The 17,717-nt window shown below is 35.9% G+C and overlaps 1 protein-coding gene across 2 annotated transcripts in view; it reads left to right on the top strand.

Moving 5' to 3' along the window:
* Positions 1–17,717, top strand: part of LOC135835524 (zwei Ig domain protein zig-8-like) — a 415,219-nt gene that overhangs the window by 113,838 nt on the left and 283,664 nt on the right. The window lies entirely within an intron of this gene.

Genomic DNA, 17,717 nt, shown 5'->3' with positions numbered 1-17,717 from the left:
GTGAGCATCTACCTGTGTGAAGGTACGTGTATCTACCTGTCTGAGAGCGTAGGATTTAAAATAATCTTGAAAAATGCATACACTCACACAGGCGAGTCTATATTCCCAATAGATTTGGAGTATACCTATTCGTCTTTTAAATGTGAAAAAGTGATAGATTTTCTAATGTGGTACTTTATTTTTTCTTTTACAGGTGAGTAGAAATGCAGAAGTAATTTTCATTTTTGAAGAATGCAATTTTTGTACCTACGTAAGTTGAATACGATATTTTTTTCAAATTACTTACCTACAACTACAACACTGTATCCATGTTTTTCCAACTAAGAAAGTTACTGAAAAGTGAAACCTGTGTAGGGTTACATGAATATACTATTCTGGCAAATCCTGCAGTGTCAATGATCGTCCAAGTTTGAATATTACGTAGCGTACACCTCTGCTTTGTACATGTTCGTGCGAATGTTTCCAAAAAATATCATGAGTTTGCCCACGTAATTTCAACGAAAATTGATGCCTTTGATACTTGTACTGTACATAATGAAAAAATATACTCGTCCATATTATTTAATGTTCAGATGGATCACGAAAAAAATGGCAGAAAGTTTTGATCAAATTCAGCGAAGACTTTTATTTTGAGTTGAAAACCATTCACAAAAAATTTTAGATCGGGAAGTAAGCACCTATGAAGAGAAGATAAAGATCCTCAAAGAGGGGTCAGGTACAGTGGCGTATCCAGGATTTTCTCTAGGAGGGGGCAAAATTAGGTTTATAAGCACGAAAAATCGAAATTTAGAGGTAATTTTCTGTACATCTTTTCTTATGTCTGATGATTATACAAAAATGAAAATAAAATTACTACTACAGCGAAGTGAAAACGATTTTTTTTTTGAAAAGTGGGTCTAAAAAACGTCCATTTTTGCCATGTCTCATTTTAAATTTTCGCTCGCAGGGGGAAGGACGATAGTCACTTCATCCCTTGGCATTGTCACTGGTCAGATATCCTCACTAAAGGGAACGTTTTTGGTGTATATAGACAGAGAAAAATTGAAAGAGCATCCAAAAGTATAGGCTTACCAATAGATCCAAGCTTGTGAGCTGAATTTTATTTTTTGGCCAATAAATTGACAAATTCAAATTTAATCCATGTTTTACACATATATCATCAAAATTTCATTAAATTAATTCAATATAAATACAATACCCTATTTTCAATCTTACGAATCGATTAGAAGTGGTTCAAAGTTGGATCCTGCAGAGAAATTAGGTACTGAATTTCTCAGGTTTAAAAAATTAAATTGGATATTTATCAAATAAACTTGATTTTGAGTTGAAAGTAATCACAAAAGATCTAATTTCAGAGGATGCCCCAGAAGAGAGATATGAGACACGAGTTATCAAACAAGCAGTATTTAGAGAAATCGTGTTTTTTTCGCTCCACCCTCCCCCACCTACTATGAAGGCAATGACCCAGTTCCAAGTGATGGCATTTTAGATTTTATGTATTCACCTAGGCTATAGCAGTCAAGATCCAAGACCACTTTTAAAGCTCTACTGAGCGAATACAAATTTGAAAATGTTTTTTTTTCTTGGATGAATACGTGTTTTAAAAATCTATTAAAATATAATGCTTTCTAAAATTTAGAAAATATTTTTGAACGGAGTGGTAGCAATAGTTTGATCAAAAATGTCAGTTTCAAAACCCAAAAAAATATCCAAAAAATCTACCAAATTTTTCGAATTTTCGGGAACTTTTTACTGAAAAAATCAAAAAGAGTAACTTTTGTCCTTTATTATGTACGTATCTACTTATCAGGGTTGTTAATTTTCAACTTGAATTTCAAACTACGACCCTGCACAAAGGAACCCATCAAGCAGATTAAAAAGAATTCTAATTTTTGCTTTTCAGATCTGATTATTTTTTTTCAGTTGGAATTTAAAAGAGTAGCTACAAATTGAATTTCCATAAAAAAATGTATCCATCGAAATTCTATTATATTCAAGTTTGAATTTCAAGCAGTGGCTCTGCACAAGAAACACAATTTTTTTTTGAGTTGATTATTTTTTATTTATTTATTTATTTATTTATTAGTATTTGGGTACCTATGATCTTATGGGCAAATTCTTATGCAATTTTTTGACACGAGCCCTTATAAATTGAAGCAGTTCAACGTCAGACCCATGGTTTATTGGGGTTTTAGAAGTACCGATTTCAAAGTTCAACTTACTTTTTCAATAAATACATGCCCAATAAACCCCCTAAAAGCTATAAATTTTGAAAAAATCAAACATTTCTTGATCTATATTGTGTGTTTTCAGTGGTTCTAATCTCGAATTCCAACTTACATTTTTCGACATTAATCTTGAACTCCACAATAAAGCTCAGGAATGTCTTGGAATTAAAAAAAATATGTAATTTATGCTTTATGATTGCAAATTTAGGATTCGTTTCTTGATTCGACTCCCTCCTCTTCCTCCTCCTCCTCCTCCTCCTTCTCCTCCTTCTCTCTTTCTTCATGACACAGTCAAAATTTCACTAAATTGCCTAATGTAGAAAACTAAAGTAGGGTATGTCTCTTATTTTTGATTTTACAGATCGACTGAGAAGATTTCCAACTGTTTTGAGCAGTTTTGTAGCTCAGATTTTTTTTCAATTCTACATTTTACCAAATAGAATTGGAGAAACTGCAAAATTAACTTTAAAACCAAACTTTAACATGCTGAGACGATTGAAGGTGCTTTCAAAGTCATCAGAAGCGTCCAGTAATTTCTGAAAATTCTAGAATTTCTGAAAAAATAATTTATAGGCACAGTTCCGACTCCGAGCTGGTAGAAACCTATTTTAGGAAAAATCAGTTGATCACAAACATGCATAAAGCACGTTTTGGGTGCTAACCGCGAATTCAGTGGCGTAGCCAAGGGGGGGCGAAGGGGGCCATGGCCCCCCTTGCGAGCGAAAATTTGAAAGAAAACATGCAAAAATGGACGTTTTTTCGTTGTTTGGACCCATTTTTTCTAAAAATTTTCGCTCTCGCTTCGCTCGAGCAGTAATTTTGCCTTCATTTTTATAAAATCATCACACATCACAATAGATTTCCAGAAAATTACCCCTAATTTCGATTTTTCATGCCTAAAAATCTGGTTTTGCCCCCTCCTTGAGAAAATCCTGGCTACGCCACTGCGCGAATTGGGCAGTTCTTATAGGTATTGCAATTTTTGAAAATCTGGAATTTCCAAAATATGGCTGGAGGCCTTACAAACCCTTCAAACTAAGTACCTGCAACCGACTCAGAATTTTAAAATTGAGGTTTAAAGTGAATTTGAGATATTCAACTTCATTAACTTATGCGTAAAATGTTGTGGGAATTTCAACCTTCAAAAATCTATTGCAAGTTCTAGAACTGCTCAAAACACTTCAAAACCGCTTTCAATCTATTTGGAAAGTCATAAATAGAGAACATATCAAATTTCAACTTTCCAGATCATATTTGATAAAATTTTAATTTTTTCGCATTTTCTGACCAATTTTTTTTTTACATTTTTGTACAGGTACTGGGCGTATATAATTGCCAGGATTTTTATTTGATTTAAGAATTCACCAAAAGTGGAAAAGTGCCCTTTAGCTTCTAAAATTTTGGCTGGTCATTTTTGCATGCACTTTCCATTTAGCTGGGTTCGGTTCGAAATTTTTTTTGCCAGTTTCGATAACTCCCTAAATGTTTTTCTTAATGAGAAACACCCATCATGCATGTGATCACTCTTTCGCAATATGGAAACTTATTTAATTTTTTAATAGCTTACAAGAATAAAAAAAATAATAAGTAGGTACCTTATATAATTTTATCTACGATAATAATTACGTTGCAAAGATACGTACTATAGTTTGGATTTCTTTTCCTGAATACAACATAAGTCGAAACTTTAAAGTTGATAGGGTAGTTGAGTCAAACAGTTGTGTTTTATTGCTTCGGTTATATTCGCGATTCGCTTATATTTTTGTTTATAACGTTTGAATGTGTTACTGGTTACACTTACATTACATATTGTATGGAAGTATTTGTACAGGAAATTGGTTTCCCGCAAAGGAAATATTTCACGTATTTGGTTTGGTAATTTGAAAATCATTGCAACGCTCTCGTACACGCATATAGTGTTTTACATATGGAAAAACAAATCACCAAACGAGTCGAGCTATGCACCAAATTCCATTAGAAATTTTTCCATAAACGGGGCAAAATGTCTCGTAGCACTCCGGAACGATAGCGAGTTCACGTAAAAAGAATAATATAATGAATTCGAACCGGCTATTAAAAGCAAAAATCTCTAAAATACCAACATCCAATTAAGAAGAAAGTACCAGTTATTTACTAAAAACGAACGCGCGACGCTTTTTGCCTCGACTGTGGGGCGAGAAATACGCGCCAGGCAAATGCTCTTTCTTTCTGCAAAATGAATGGCGAAGTATTGTGAAAAATACGAGACTTCCTTTTAACAAAATGAATCCGCTTTCAGGCAGCTTTTGATTTAGAGATTTCTCGCTTTTTGTTGGAAAATTTTCACACCGTCACTCGATTGTTGTTTTTCAGTTTTCATTAATTAGACTTAAGTTCAAGTACTAATGACCGTCTGTACGTCTTTCGTTCCATTAAAAACACAGCCGCTGAGTTTTCTTGTTGTGCGCACCAACAACATCTTCGGCATCGTGTATATTTTTCAAAGTAAATTCTAAAATTTGCTTTATAATATTATTTCTGCCAACCCAGATCTTTTTTATTTTCTCGTAAGGGTATAGCCCAGCTCAGCGGTTTAATTAAAAATGTGAAAAAAAGCAGCTTATACCTAATGTATTGTCCATTGTTGCGAAGAAAGTAAAAATAAAAAAAAATCTAGCCAACGTTACAAATATGTATCTTTACGGGTAACGAATTTGTGAAAGTCTATCTTTTTGAATTTAAAATATTCCTTTTAATGGGTGAGATGTTTTAGCTTTGATAGCGTTTTAACTAGAAAAGGCTTTTAATCGCGAAACGTAAGGTATACAGGTTGTAACGGATGGCAATGCTTTTTTTTTGCGCACTTTATTGCCCTCTTTTTTTTTCTTCCTAAATACGTGTGCTAGTTTTCATAAAATTGTAAATCTTTGTAATTTAGTGCATAAAGAGTAGAAAGTTTCCACGTCAGAATTATCGTGTAAAATTTACGATTCGCAGCGTGAAAAAAAAAGGAGCAAGAAAAACCCTGGCCTATTTTTTTTTATTCGACAAACTGTCGAATAAAATGTGAATAAATAATAACGTTCAATTAAGACGCCAAAATACGAAACGCTTAACGAGTGTTGAGCGTTTTAAACGTTGTGCGGATGAAATTTATGCTTTAAAAATGCCTCCAACAGTTATCTTGGCTGATACTTAAACTTTGTCTGGCAAACAATAACTAAACCAAACGTCAAGATAAAACATGTTTGCGAAAATTCCGCACCAACCCTCGACCGAGAGTACACATGTGACGCGGCTTCTGGCTTCTATATATTGTACTCGCAGTATAACGTTCCTTCGTATATATTGTTGTAGTTCAAAATACTCTCTAGCATGGTTTTTCATTTTTCCCCCAAATAATTTATATTATTACACGAACGTGTATACTGTGGCGCGAAATTTTCCCCGCCAAATTTAAAACTCGTCTGACAAAAGTTTTCACGACGGGTTTATGACAGTTCTTTCTTATCTACATAAGTAAAGTACCATGAACCCATAACTATACGTTTATGTACAGAATATATTCCAAAGATGTATGTAGTTTTGTAATGTTGGTAAGCGTGGAAATGCGTACACGATGCGACGCGGAAGGGTGGTCCTTTTGACGAAACTAATAGCAAACATGTCAATATTATTTTTGTGAGGACCGTTCATCGTGTTTTATTTATTTCTAGCGTCGTTTATTCGTATAGTTTTGGTGGATGAAAGTTTTCAAATTTTGGTAGCACGAATTTGTAAAAAGACCTCACTGATAGGCATTTTTGAGTTCGAAAATCGCAGAATTATTCATGTTGAACAACACATTAAAAAATTGGGATGACATTCTTATTGTCGTAAAGCCGATTTTAAAAAATTGAAAGTTTGCAAAAAAATGTGATTTTTTGATTTCAAACATGAAAAAAATTTTGACTTGTGAAGTCGACCCATTTGAAACGCATCTTATTTGTTGGAACAACTTTTAGACACACACGTAAACCAAGGTTGGACAATCCTATTAGTATACAATCAATCCTTGGTAAACAATTTGCTGATATTGAAAACCAAAATGTGGCATGTAACATAGTTGACAAGGCAATGGACCAGTTGATCACTGATGGTGAACTGGGCCATCCCTACTCTCTGATATTTTCACATCACATATACCAACCCACAATGCAGTACCTTGTACTAAGAGGGATAAAAGAGAGATGCTACCACCCAGTTGGGCCGGCTGCTGTGGGTTGTCTACTGCCATACAGCGATTACCTTCAGATGGGCCAAATAACACCTGCTGGGGTGGAGAAAATTCTCAAACAAGCTGAGAAGGAACTAGAAAAGAAAATCCAACACTCCAACTGGGGAAAGATAGAGACCAAATCAAATGGGATCTTCACCCTGGAGGAATTAGAGGACAATCTGTTTAGACAATACCCACAGTTTGCCCTGGCCCATTGTGTCAGCAGAGATTTCAGGATGTCCAAGGGCATTGTGCTCCTATTTAAACGAGCCTTCAGCAACCAGGACACTCTGAAGTCATAAGGGGTGCTAAGGTTGGTGAAGTAGTTGAGCTCAAAAAAGGTGTAAATTACATACTCTATGCCATCACCAAAGAACAGTACAATGATAAGCTGTCAATCAAGGACTTTGTAACGACAATGAAAGCACTTGCTGCCAAATGCGACCAACTCAAGATCAAAAAGATGGCAGTATCAAGACCAGGGTGTGGTCTGGATAAACTGGAGTGGCCAACAGTGAAACAATCCATCATCATATGCTTCAGGGACCACCCAGTTACTGTCAGAGTATGCACCCAGAAGGAGTAACAGCTTCAATCCTGATCTATCAACCAAACATCAACCAGTAGAAGCCCTGTAAATAACCCATTAAAATGTGCTACCTCAAGCTGTAAATACGTAACTATAGTTAGATTTTTCAAAACCTATGCATGCCCTAAATATATTTTTCTCAAAACCATAAACTTAAACTAATTTAGTGTGGGCTTCATTCTTGTATTATAATTTCTTTTTTGTATTATAATGCTGTACATATTTGCAAAGTAGACAAAGTTAACTACTTATACCTATTTTTCTGCATTTTTCAGCCTATAATAATTAGCCATATCTAGTATTGAACTCTTAAGTCCAATGTGAGAGGCTGGTGTGAAGCGCCCTTAGCAAGTGCACAGGCCTCCTCACAAATGCCCCCCCATATCCGAAACTCATGTAATGCAAAGGGGAGACCAACACTTGTTGACCCCCCCCCCCCCATAGGCACCAAGTTCTACTCCCTATAATCCTTTTCCAAGACGGGTTGGGGGCATCGACTCTTATTAACCTAGACTGCTAATCATACACGAAACAAAACAATTGGTTATGTTGCCAACTCGGTGTAATAAACAACGCAACTGCGCATGAGTCAACAACTGATGATGTGAGTGTGTGTGTATATGTGTGTATATTGCTGTTAGTAGTTGAGTTGAGTTTATGGTAAGGGTAAACTGGGGTAAACTCAACTGAACTACTAACAGCAATATACACACATGCACACACACACACACTCACATCATCAGTTGTTGACGCATGCGCAGTTGTGTTTGTTTATTACACAGAGTTGGCGACATAACCAATTGTTTTTTTTGCGTATGATTAGCGATCTAGGTTAATAAAAGTTGATGGTTGGGGGACTCTGACTACCTGATAGGCATGTGTGAATAACGAAGCCTGGTAGGGTGATTGGGTCCTTGGCAACCGCCTAGGGGGTATGGGTCGTGGTGGACAACCCATCTTTCCCCCCCCCCCTCCCCCGCATCTTAGATCTAGGATTAGGGATAAAGTGAGATAATACATTTTGTTTAGATTTAGTCTTAGATTCAAGATGTAAATAAATATGTTTATTTGAAAAACCCCCTGGCACCTTGTGCATCCGGGGAACCAAAAATAATAATAGATAATAAAAAAAAACCTATTCTTACATATCCATTGAAAAAGTTGAAAGTCTTATTTTTGACCTCTTTCTGCAGTATTTCATAAAAAAAGTTGATAAAAATCACACTCACAGCAAACAAATTGAAAATTTGTTTAGGCTATTTTCTGAATTTTTTCGAATTTTGATTATTTTGTGATGAGTCCATTTCATTGTGTGAAAGGATTTTTTCAACTTTTTCAACGCACACTAAAAATAGAGGTCAAATGGGTCGACGTCACCAGTCAAAACTTTTTTTCGTGTTCAAAATCAAAAAATTGTATTTATTGGCAAACTTTAAATTTTTTTAAATCAATTTTGTGACATAATGCCATCCCAATTTTTTAATATGTGACGTGCTCTACGAGAATCGACCTTAGGTAAAAAAATGTGTTTTGAGAAACATGCATTTAAAGTTTTGAAGTGTGTTTTCGCCTTATTTTCGGGTAGGTATGCAACAGAAACGTCTCCAGTAGTTTTGTCTGGGTCCCCTTTAGCTCTGTGACTGTTCGTGTAAACCAGTCATAACCACGTGTTCTGCAGCTGATGGACTATCACGAGGGAGGTACTGAGTTCAAATCCCCCCTAAGCCAACAATTTTTTTAAATTTTTTTCAGTTGTTTTTTTTTATTTTAATATTTTTTCAATCAGATTTTTCACTGAAAATGAAATTTATTCTACTTTTTCTTCTTTTAAAAAAGTAATGAATTAACAAGTTTTTATGAAGTGAAATACACGAATGGGGCTTGATAAGTGTTTGTATGCAAATTAGGTTATTTTTTACTGCCAAAATCTTAAAAAATAAAAAAAATGATTTTTGAGTTGATTTTGGCCCTACCCCTCAACTTTGGGGTCGATTTCCGAGGAAAGTAAAAGAGATAGGAAGTTGCGGTTTGCGCCATTGGAAAGAGCGTCTTTTTTTCTATAATAATCGCTCATTAACTTGAAACCCCTTTTTTTGACCTAAGGTCGATTCTCGTAGAGCACGTCACATATGTTGTTCACCATAAATAATTGCCCATAATATATTTTTTTCAAAATTTTTGAGAATCGGAATGATGAAAACTACGTTTTGAAACTTTTCGAGCTAATTTTTCGTACGAAAAAAAGTGGCAACTCTGATTTTATGATATCGCCAAAAAGCCTTTCAAAACCTCTAACTATGGGAAAATGTTCCATTTTGGTAGGTATCGCGGTTATCGAGTAATCCACTGCTGAAATGGATGATATTTTTGTTTCACTGAAAACTTTGACACCCCCTGGCTGCCTTTAAAAATGGGCTAGAGAGCTGCGATTTGCGCCGTTGGTCATCCTTGAGAAGGTCTTTCCACAGGAAAAATTTCAAAAAAATCGCCGACCCCCCCCACTAACCACTTCTTGGTGGAATGACCCACCAGTCATGTTAAATCAAAATGAAAAATAATCACGGAACCAGCGATTCCCTTTTTTAATCAATTCGATTAGAAACCACAATCACAACACTTGGTCAAATTAGTTGTATAAATGTATTCGTGTTCAGAAAGTAAATTTTCTCGGATCACCCTGTAGTGTATACATATATTCTTTCGTTGATGAATGCTCGTTGCAAATTAATTCAATTTCCTCTCTTATCAACTTCAACAAGTAAGTAGACAAGTACTCACTTATAATAAGCAGCTCTCCTTACATCGTTTACAATGGATGCTCTCAAGATAGCACGGTCAAGTTTTTAATCAATTCAATATACTAGAAGAATTGGCTACAATGAGAAGTTACACGTGTGTTACGTAGCGTAGGGAGTGATGAGAGCGGACTAAGATTTCGCTAAAATTAAATTTTCAAGCTCAAAAACGATAGATTTTATTAAATTGGTTCAAAGAAACACGAATGAAATAAAGATTTTCTCTTTAGGTACTTCATTACATAGAAGTACATTTTGTGCAAAACTTGAGTACCTACGTATAAAGTACATAGATACCTACTTACTTTCGTTTCTCTCGTACCCAATGGTAAAAAAAAGCCCTGGAAAAATTTCGATTCGAATTTATTTTCCAAGTAATTTCTTCGCAACTACGCTTAGCCAACTTTCGGGTATAGTCGATTCTCGTAAACAGGTCGAGAAGGTAGAGGGTCTATTCAACTCACCTCTGATAATTTGGCATATATGCCAGACCCTAATACACTAATATAGCGATGAATGGCACGGGAAAAATATACATACACATAGTCCATTCTGCAAGTTTAGATGGGCTAGTTTGAAAATGTCAAGTATACGTTTTCGACGAGAAGGTTGCTCGTTATACTAGGAAGTTTTCGAGTGGCCTGGCAAAAAGTGACAACGTTTGTCTTACAATAGTTGATATAGTAACGTCCATTTGTCGTCGGATAAACGTGTGCGGGCTATAGCTGTCACACGTGATACATTACAATGGCTGGGTCTCGTTGCGGTGCTGTTGTTGTTGTCTTTTTTTTTCGGGGTCGAATTAGACAACGCGAGAGTCCTTTTCCGATGACCGACGTTTTCTGGCATGCGAATATCCGGCGAAATTATGTAACGTTGGACGGCGGCTTGGCCGGATTTTGCCAAAGGAAAATGTTATGGTAGTCGTTCATCTTGAATGAGGTAATTTGCAAAGGCGGTGAGAGGCGTCTGTAGTTTCAACAAATTACGCTACAGGACGTCGACGCGATAAAATCGTGTCGCCGCTTTAGGCCATATTCAAAACAGACAAAATAAAAGCTCGTGAGCTGGCGAAATGCTTTTTCGTGTCGCCATCATTATTTAAAATTATTCCACGGTTGTATTTTTTCGCGTGTGCCACCGAGCCGTTTTCGCGCAGATGTTTAAAGTCAAAACGTGAAAAACGTATATTTCACAAACGATGACAGACTTTTTGTACACACTGCGGAGTTGTCGCGTATACGAGGAACAGGAAGAGGAAAAAAAATGAGCTAGATATTTTAAAAAGAATCTAATTCAATGTAGGAAAAAAATCTTTTCTGTCTGGATTTCGTCTTTATGTCGTGTAGAAATATGTTATGAGGTTAGATTAGGTGCGAGAGTTTAGGTAAACGACGAAATACGGAAATTTTTTTTCCTAGCCGGATGTCAAAATTTTCAACATTCTTTGCCATGTTTTTCCTGCACGCATACCTTTTTTTTCTTCTCCTTTCTTATACTTTTTATCTGGATAAAAAACTTTACAGGCTTTTTTCCACCTTCACCAAGTTATGAATCATTGCTGCCTCGAATATAACTAAATTGATACTGTTTGGCAGCCTCCACGCTTTGGAGAGAATTAGTTTTAAAATGAAATTAGCTACAAACTCGAGAAAAATAATTCCGATTGATTTAATTATTAAAATTGAATAATAAGGGGGAAAAACTTTTCGAATCGATTTAATTAAGAAGTAGGTAAATCACATTTGACTGAATAACGGCTGAGTTTTCCTAGGTGGTGTTACGCAGTTAACTTTAGGCAGACTTTTCCACCCCTCTCCTATCCTCGTGTTCGGTTTGGTCGTCGTCCAAGCTAGAAGCAGAGGCGGAAAAATGTACGTATACAGTGAAGCTGTGAGGAAACAAAAAGCCAACTTTTATTTCGCCGCACGGATGGTTGAAAGTGACAGCACGTTGAAAGTTTCAAAACTGTAAAACCTACTTTGGACGACCCCTGGTGCGTGAAGTTATCTTTATATCGTCATCGGTAACGAGTTTAAAATAAGTTAATCAGAACGATGTAAACACGAATGATTTCTACCTAGCGAGCTGCTACCTTTGCTATGCTACAAATTCGCACTGCTGTGTGTGTTTACCAAATTTAACACACACGTGATTCGAAAACGCGCGCGTAGATGCTGAAAAGCGTCACGATTTTGTCAAGCTATGTCATTTTTAGTACCAATGAAGCGTAATAATCGAATTTCATGCCGTTTAACGTACAGCTTACGGTTTGGGTGAGGTGATAACGGCAGCGAACGCGAGAGGAGAAGGCTAAACGCCAGTTACGAGTTGATTTTTCAGCTTACGTAATGAACCGATTCCACACGGTTGGAAGAATTTAATTGTTTAATGAGTGCCGTGAGTGATGACGAACAGGTGGAGAAAAGGGGATGGGAAATTAGTGCTGATTCTTTGGTTTTAATGCAAAAGGAGATGAGAGGGACATGGTTTTGATGCGTTTTAGTGTTGTAGAAATTCGTTCTGGTCTTGCGATGAAATTTTTTGAAAGGTAGAGATGAATCGCGAGTGCCTTTATTTTCATCATTTGACGGAAGGGGAATGCGAATGAACTCTCTCGTTATGCATTTAGTAATTGTATGAAATAAATGGATATGGAGTTTGATGAATTTTATCTCTTGAAAAAAATAAATGGTCGCACAAGGCACAAAAACATGATAATTTTTGTTACCACCGATCACACAGTTGTCCATAATAATATTTTTCAGCATTTTTGAGAGTCGAAACGATATGAAAACTACGTTTTGAAACTTTTAGAGCTAATTTTTTGTACGAAAAAAGTGGCAACGCTGATTTTTATACCATCACCAAAAAGCCTTTCAAAACCCTTAACTATTGGAAAAAGTTCGATTTTGGTACCTAGGTATCGCGATTATCGAGTAATCCACTGCTGAAATGGATAATATTTCAAGTTCCCTAAAAATTTTTATACCCCCTAGCAACCTTCAAAAAGGGACTAGAGGGCTGAGATTTGCGCCATTGGTCATTCCTTCAAAAGGTCTTTCCATAGGAAAAATTTCAAAAAAATCGCCGACCATCCTTACCACTTGTTGGTTGAATTGACGCAGAATGACCCTGGGTAAAAACCAATCCTTAAACTTGAAGTTTGAAAAAAATATTTTTTAGGTATTTGTGCTGAATTGTTTTCTCGTATTTGAATCTGTGTTTCAAACTTTTGAAAATGTCAAGTTTTCAAAAATATAAACTTTTGAAAACGTTCGCTCTCATTACGTTCGAACTAATTCATTTCTCTTTTTTAGACTGAATTCCTAAGTAAGTATAGAAAACCGTTGATCAAATTTTAAAACTGATAAAACAGGAAAATATAACTTTTTACATCCAGAGAGATTTTGTTTTCCTTTTCAAATTATGAATTTTCCGCAGCTTTTCCCCATTACTTCACTTGGGCTGATTTGAGTTTTAATGATCGATTGAATTTCAACAATTTTTGAAGGTGGAAAAATCATCTGAGAAATTCCAGGAAGTTAACAAAATCAATAGAATAGGAACTTGAAAAATTATTCGGTACTTTTTAAAGTTCTATTCAGTATTTTGACTCCATACTATTTCTCCTCTCCTCCCCCTGAAAAAATGTTTCAAACTGCTTTTGCCTCAAAACTCCGTAACAACGAATTTCAATTGATATTACATACTTATTAGTCAATTAAAATGAAAAAATGGAATTCAACATCGTGTTGATACTTCGTTACAACTCTATATTTTTTAGGAATTCTCGAATCCCCTATTGACAATTTTACTAGCAGAATGCTAGCATTAGTAGCACCCACCTAGCATGAGTAGCAGGAAACTAGCATGATACTAGCGTTATGCTAGCATGAAATGAACTAGCATAACATGCTAGCAAAATGCCAGCTTATTACTAGCATGATACAAACTAGCAAGAGGTATGTTAGAGCAATGAGCTAGCTACATGCTAGCAACATAACTACCGAATGAAGCTAGCATTTCCCGCTAGCAAAATGCTATCATATACCTAGTATGAGATGAGCTAGCACAATACATGCTAGCGATATGCTAGTTAAACCATTGCCCCTTAATTACCAAGTGATGCTAGCAGTTCATACTAGCATGATGCTATCATATCGCTAGCATGAGGTGAGCTAGCAAAATGTATGCGAGCAATGTGCTAATCAAACCCTTGCCTCATAATTACCTAGGGATGCTAGCTGTCCCTGCTAGCATTATGCTATCATATCGCTAATTTGAGATTATCTAGCAAAATGTATGCCAGGGATATGCTAGTTGAAACCCAGCACCATAATTATCAAGTAATCCCAGCAGCTCCTGCTAGCAAAATTCTACCATAATACTAGCCTGAGATGATCTAGCACAATGTATGCTAGCAACATGCTAGTTATATCCTAGCATCATAATTACCAACCGATGCTGGCAGTTTCTCCTAGCATAAAGCTACCGTGTTGCTAGCATGTTATGAGCTAGTAAAAAGTACACTAGCCATACACTAATTAATCCTAGCAGAATAATTATCTCATCAACAATTTTACTAGCAGAATGCTAGCATGGTGCTAGCATGCAATCAACTAGCAGATTACCAGTTAGAATGGTGTTAGCACTTAGCACTTTGCCAGCAGACATTTTATTGGAAAATTCATCCTAGCATAGAACTGGTATGATGCTAGCATGCGGTGAACTAGCAATAAAGACAGGCCAGAAATTTGCTGGTTACATGCTAGCAGAATAACCACCGAGTAAAGCTAGCAGTCACTACTAGCATATTGCTAGTGCATTGCTAGCACCCTGTAATGGTGCTAGCATGAGGTGAACTAGCAAAAGGCATGCTAGCAATCTGCTAGTTACATGCTAGAAATACAATCACAGGTAAACTTGCACTAGTCTACTGCTAGCGCTATTCTAACCTTGGTAAAGCTAGCAGTCAAAGTACTAGCATGGTGCTGGATTTTTGTTAAAAGACATTCTTATCCAGGTGCTAGCAGTCAAGTGCTAGCATAATGCTAGCAAATTGCTAGCGTTGTTCTTTATCATGATACATTTAACTTCTCTTAGATGAAGTATGTAGTCAAGTCGAATATAAGCTCAATACAGTTTCCTGTTTAAATTAAGAAGAGTGAAGTTGACAAACTAATCACTCAGTTTATACTAGCACAAGATGCTAGTGCAATGCTAGTTCTAAACTAGCATTGTAGGGCAATTGCCCGATATTTTTGGAAAACTTACCATTAATTAAAAATACCCTATTCTTTTATAAAGAAATTAATACCTACTCTTCTAGCATTATACTTATTATACTCATGCTAGCATATGCTAGCAAAAAGCTAGCAAGATCATGCTAGCACCAGTAGCACCATTTTGAACACCTGCACTAGCATATCTGCTAGCAAACTGACGCTAGCATAATGCTAGTCCCCCTGCTAGAATTATGCCAATTGTATGCCAGCATATGCTAGAAATATGCTAGCATGACTATGCTAGCACCAATGGCACCATTTTGAACACCTGTACTAGCATATCTGCCAGCAAACCATCGCTAGCATAATGCTAGAAAAATGCTGCTAGCGTGGTGCTAGTACCATTTTCCTAGCATTGTGCTAGCAACAATTTGCTAGCAGATATGCTAGGAAAGGTGTTCAAAATGGTGCAACCAGTGCTAGCATGGTCATGCTAGCACTGTTGCTAGCATTCTGCCACTTGAAATTGTCAATAGGGTCGCTTTTACAAATCATTTCTTCAAGATTTCACGTTCATCAAAATTCAAAAATTGCTCTTGAAGTTCTTGAAATTAATTTAAAATTAAAAGAATAGAACAGGTCAGCGAATTTTGAGGAGTAGAAAGGGGAGTGGGTAACAATTTTTATTCAGCCTTAAAAAAAACCGTCTGCACCACAGTTTTTTTTTACTCTACGTTACGTCGAGAGTCAAATGAAAGCCTAAATTCGCTGAAACTTGGAGAAAAATTTAGGATGGCCTGATACTCGTCTCTGAATTTGGAAAAAGCTAAATTAAGAAAAAAATTTATGCTTCGAAGTTTTTTTCATTTCGAGTACTCGTACATTGCAGGTGGTTTCTAGCTGGTTTGGAACCTTCAGTGAATTTCAGCATATTTCAGTTTTCCATGAAATCACCTCCCCAGTCAACCTAGGATGACGAAGTTAGAGTGAAGAATAAATTTTGGCTTTTCAGTTTCATTTTGCAAAAATTTTTTTGGAAATTGAGCTTCAAAGTCTAAAGCTCCAGAACTGCTTATTACGGTTCGAAGCCATTTCCAACGGTCAAATTTCAGCTTTCTGAGTCAATTTGGTAAAATTTTGTTTTTTTTTTCATTTTGGATCCAAATTTAATTTCCAAAAATTCACGAAAAATCGAAAAGCGCATTTTAGAGTCTGAAATTTTGGCTTTGTTATACATTTTTGCATACTCTTTCGATCTAGTTTTGACCGGTTCAAAAAATTTTGTGCGAGTTGAAATACCTTCTTTGCTAGCTGAAGATAAATCTGCAACAAGTGAGTTTAGATCATATTATTCATATTTCTATCGAACCACTTTCAATAATGAGATCAACTGATATGCCATTATTTTTGTGCTAATTCTAGCAAGTCTGGCAAGTTTATATGTACATAACATACCTACCTACCTACTCAATAAACTACAGGCACCGCCTACGTATTGTAAAACTGCATAAATCCATTTAGAATTTTCTTGACTGTTCAATTTTCAATACATCAAGCGCGATTTTCATTACAAGAAAATGGTATTTATTGAATTTTTTAATTAAAATTTAACGTCCGAGTATAATCGACTGTTTGAATTCAAATAATCCACATTCAAAGGATACGATTCATGACGATAAAAAATTAATTAAAATGGAATTGTTTTTTTACAGTTTAGCAGAGTATATATTTTGCTACGTGTACATATCGCTTAAATGTAGTACATGTGCATGTTGTAATGTGTACATTGCGGCCACCAACAGGCATCGAATTTAAAGTCGGTTTCGTACGGCAAAAAAAAAAAAATGTAACTACGTCAATTTATTTTTATTAATGCAATTCTCTTCTTTGATTTACATTAATAGTAGCTGCGGCTTATCATGAACCGCGTGATTTGAATTTTTTTTTCTGCCTGTTTTTCATCCATCCGCCTAGCTTATAGCTGTTCAAAATTATGATAGTTCGTGTGTATTCATTTTGTGGCGCGATTTATATTATACCAAGCTAGTTCTATGTACATTGTATATGGCCTAATTTGTACGTAGTATCGTTTGATTTCAGTTTTTGATAATCCTCGGTGCTACTTTAGGTGGATGGTTTGCTGTATGCTTTGAACCTTGAGTAAAAAATTAATATCGTCTTTGCAAAATGTAAGCGGAATGTTGATGATTATAAGATGAACCGAGGGATTCGCTGGGTTAAATTATTCCAAGATATTTTCTCCGCGTTCTGTTTAAGGAATTACGAGCAGTTGGTTTAATTATATTCTGTGTATTGTTTTTGTTTGTGAGTTGTACGTGGCTTTAGGTACGTATAGTACCAAGATGTATAGAGGTATCCTGATCACTTATTTGTATTTAGTATACCAGCGTGCTACACGCTTACATATGCATGCTTTGCGATAAGGAAATCTTGTTTGTACAATGTTTTCATTATGATAGTGACCGAATGAGATGACTGTTGACGGCTGCAGTTGCTTCAAAGTGAGAGGAAATTTTTATAAGTTCTATGGACTTGGTTTAATCAAGGGTTATTAAACTAGAAACATTTGAAGTACATACAAGTTATATACGTACGTATCTATTAATTCAAGAAGATACT

This window comes from Planococcus citri, chromosome 2, assembly GCF_950023065.1.
Source record: "Planococcus citri chromosome 2, ihPlaCitr1.1, whole genome shotgun sequence".
NCBI lineage: Eukaryota > Metazoa > Arthropoda > Insecta > Hemiptera > Pseudococcidae > Planococcus > Planococcus citri.
This window is presented reverse-complemented; position numbering and strand designations above follow the sequence as displayed.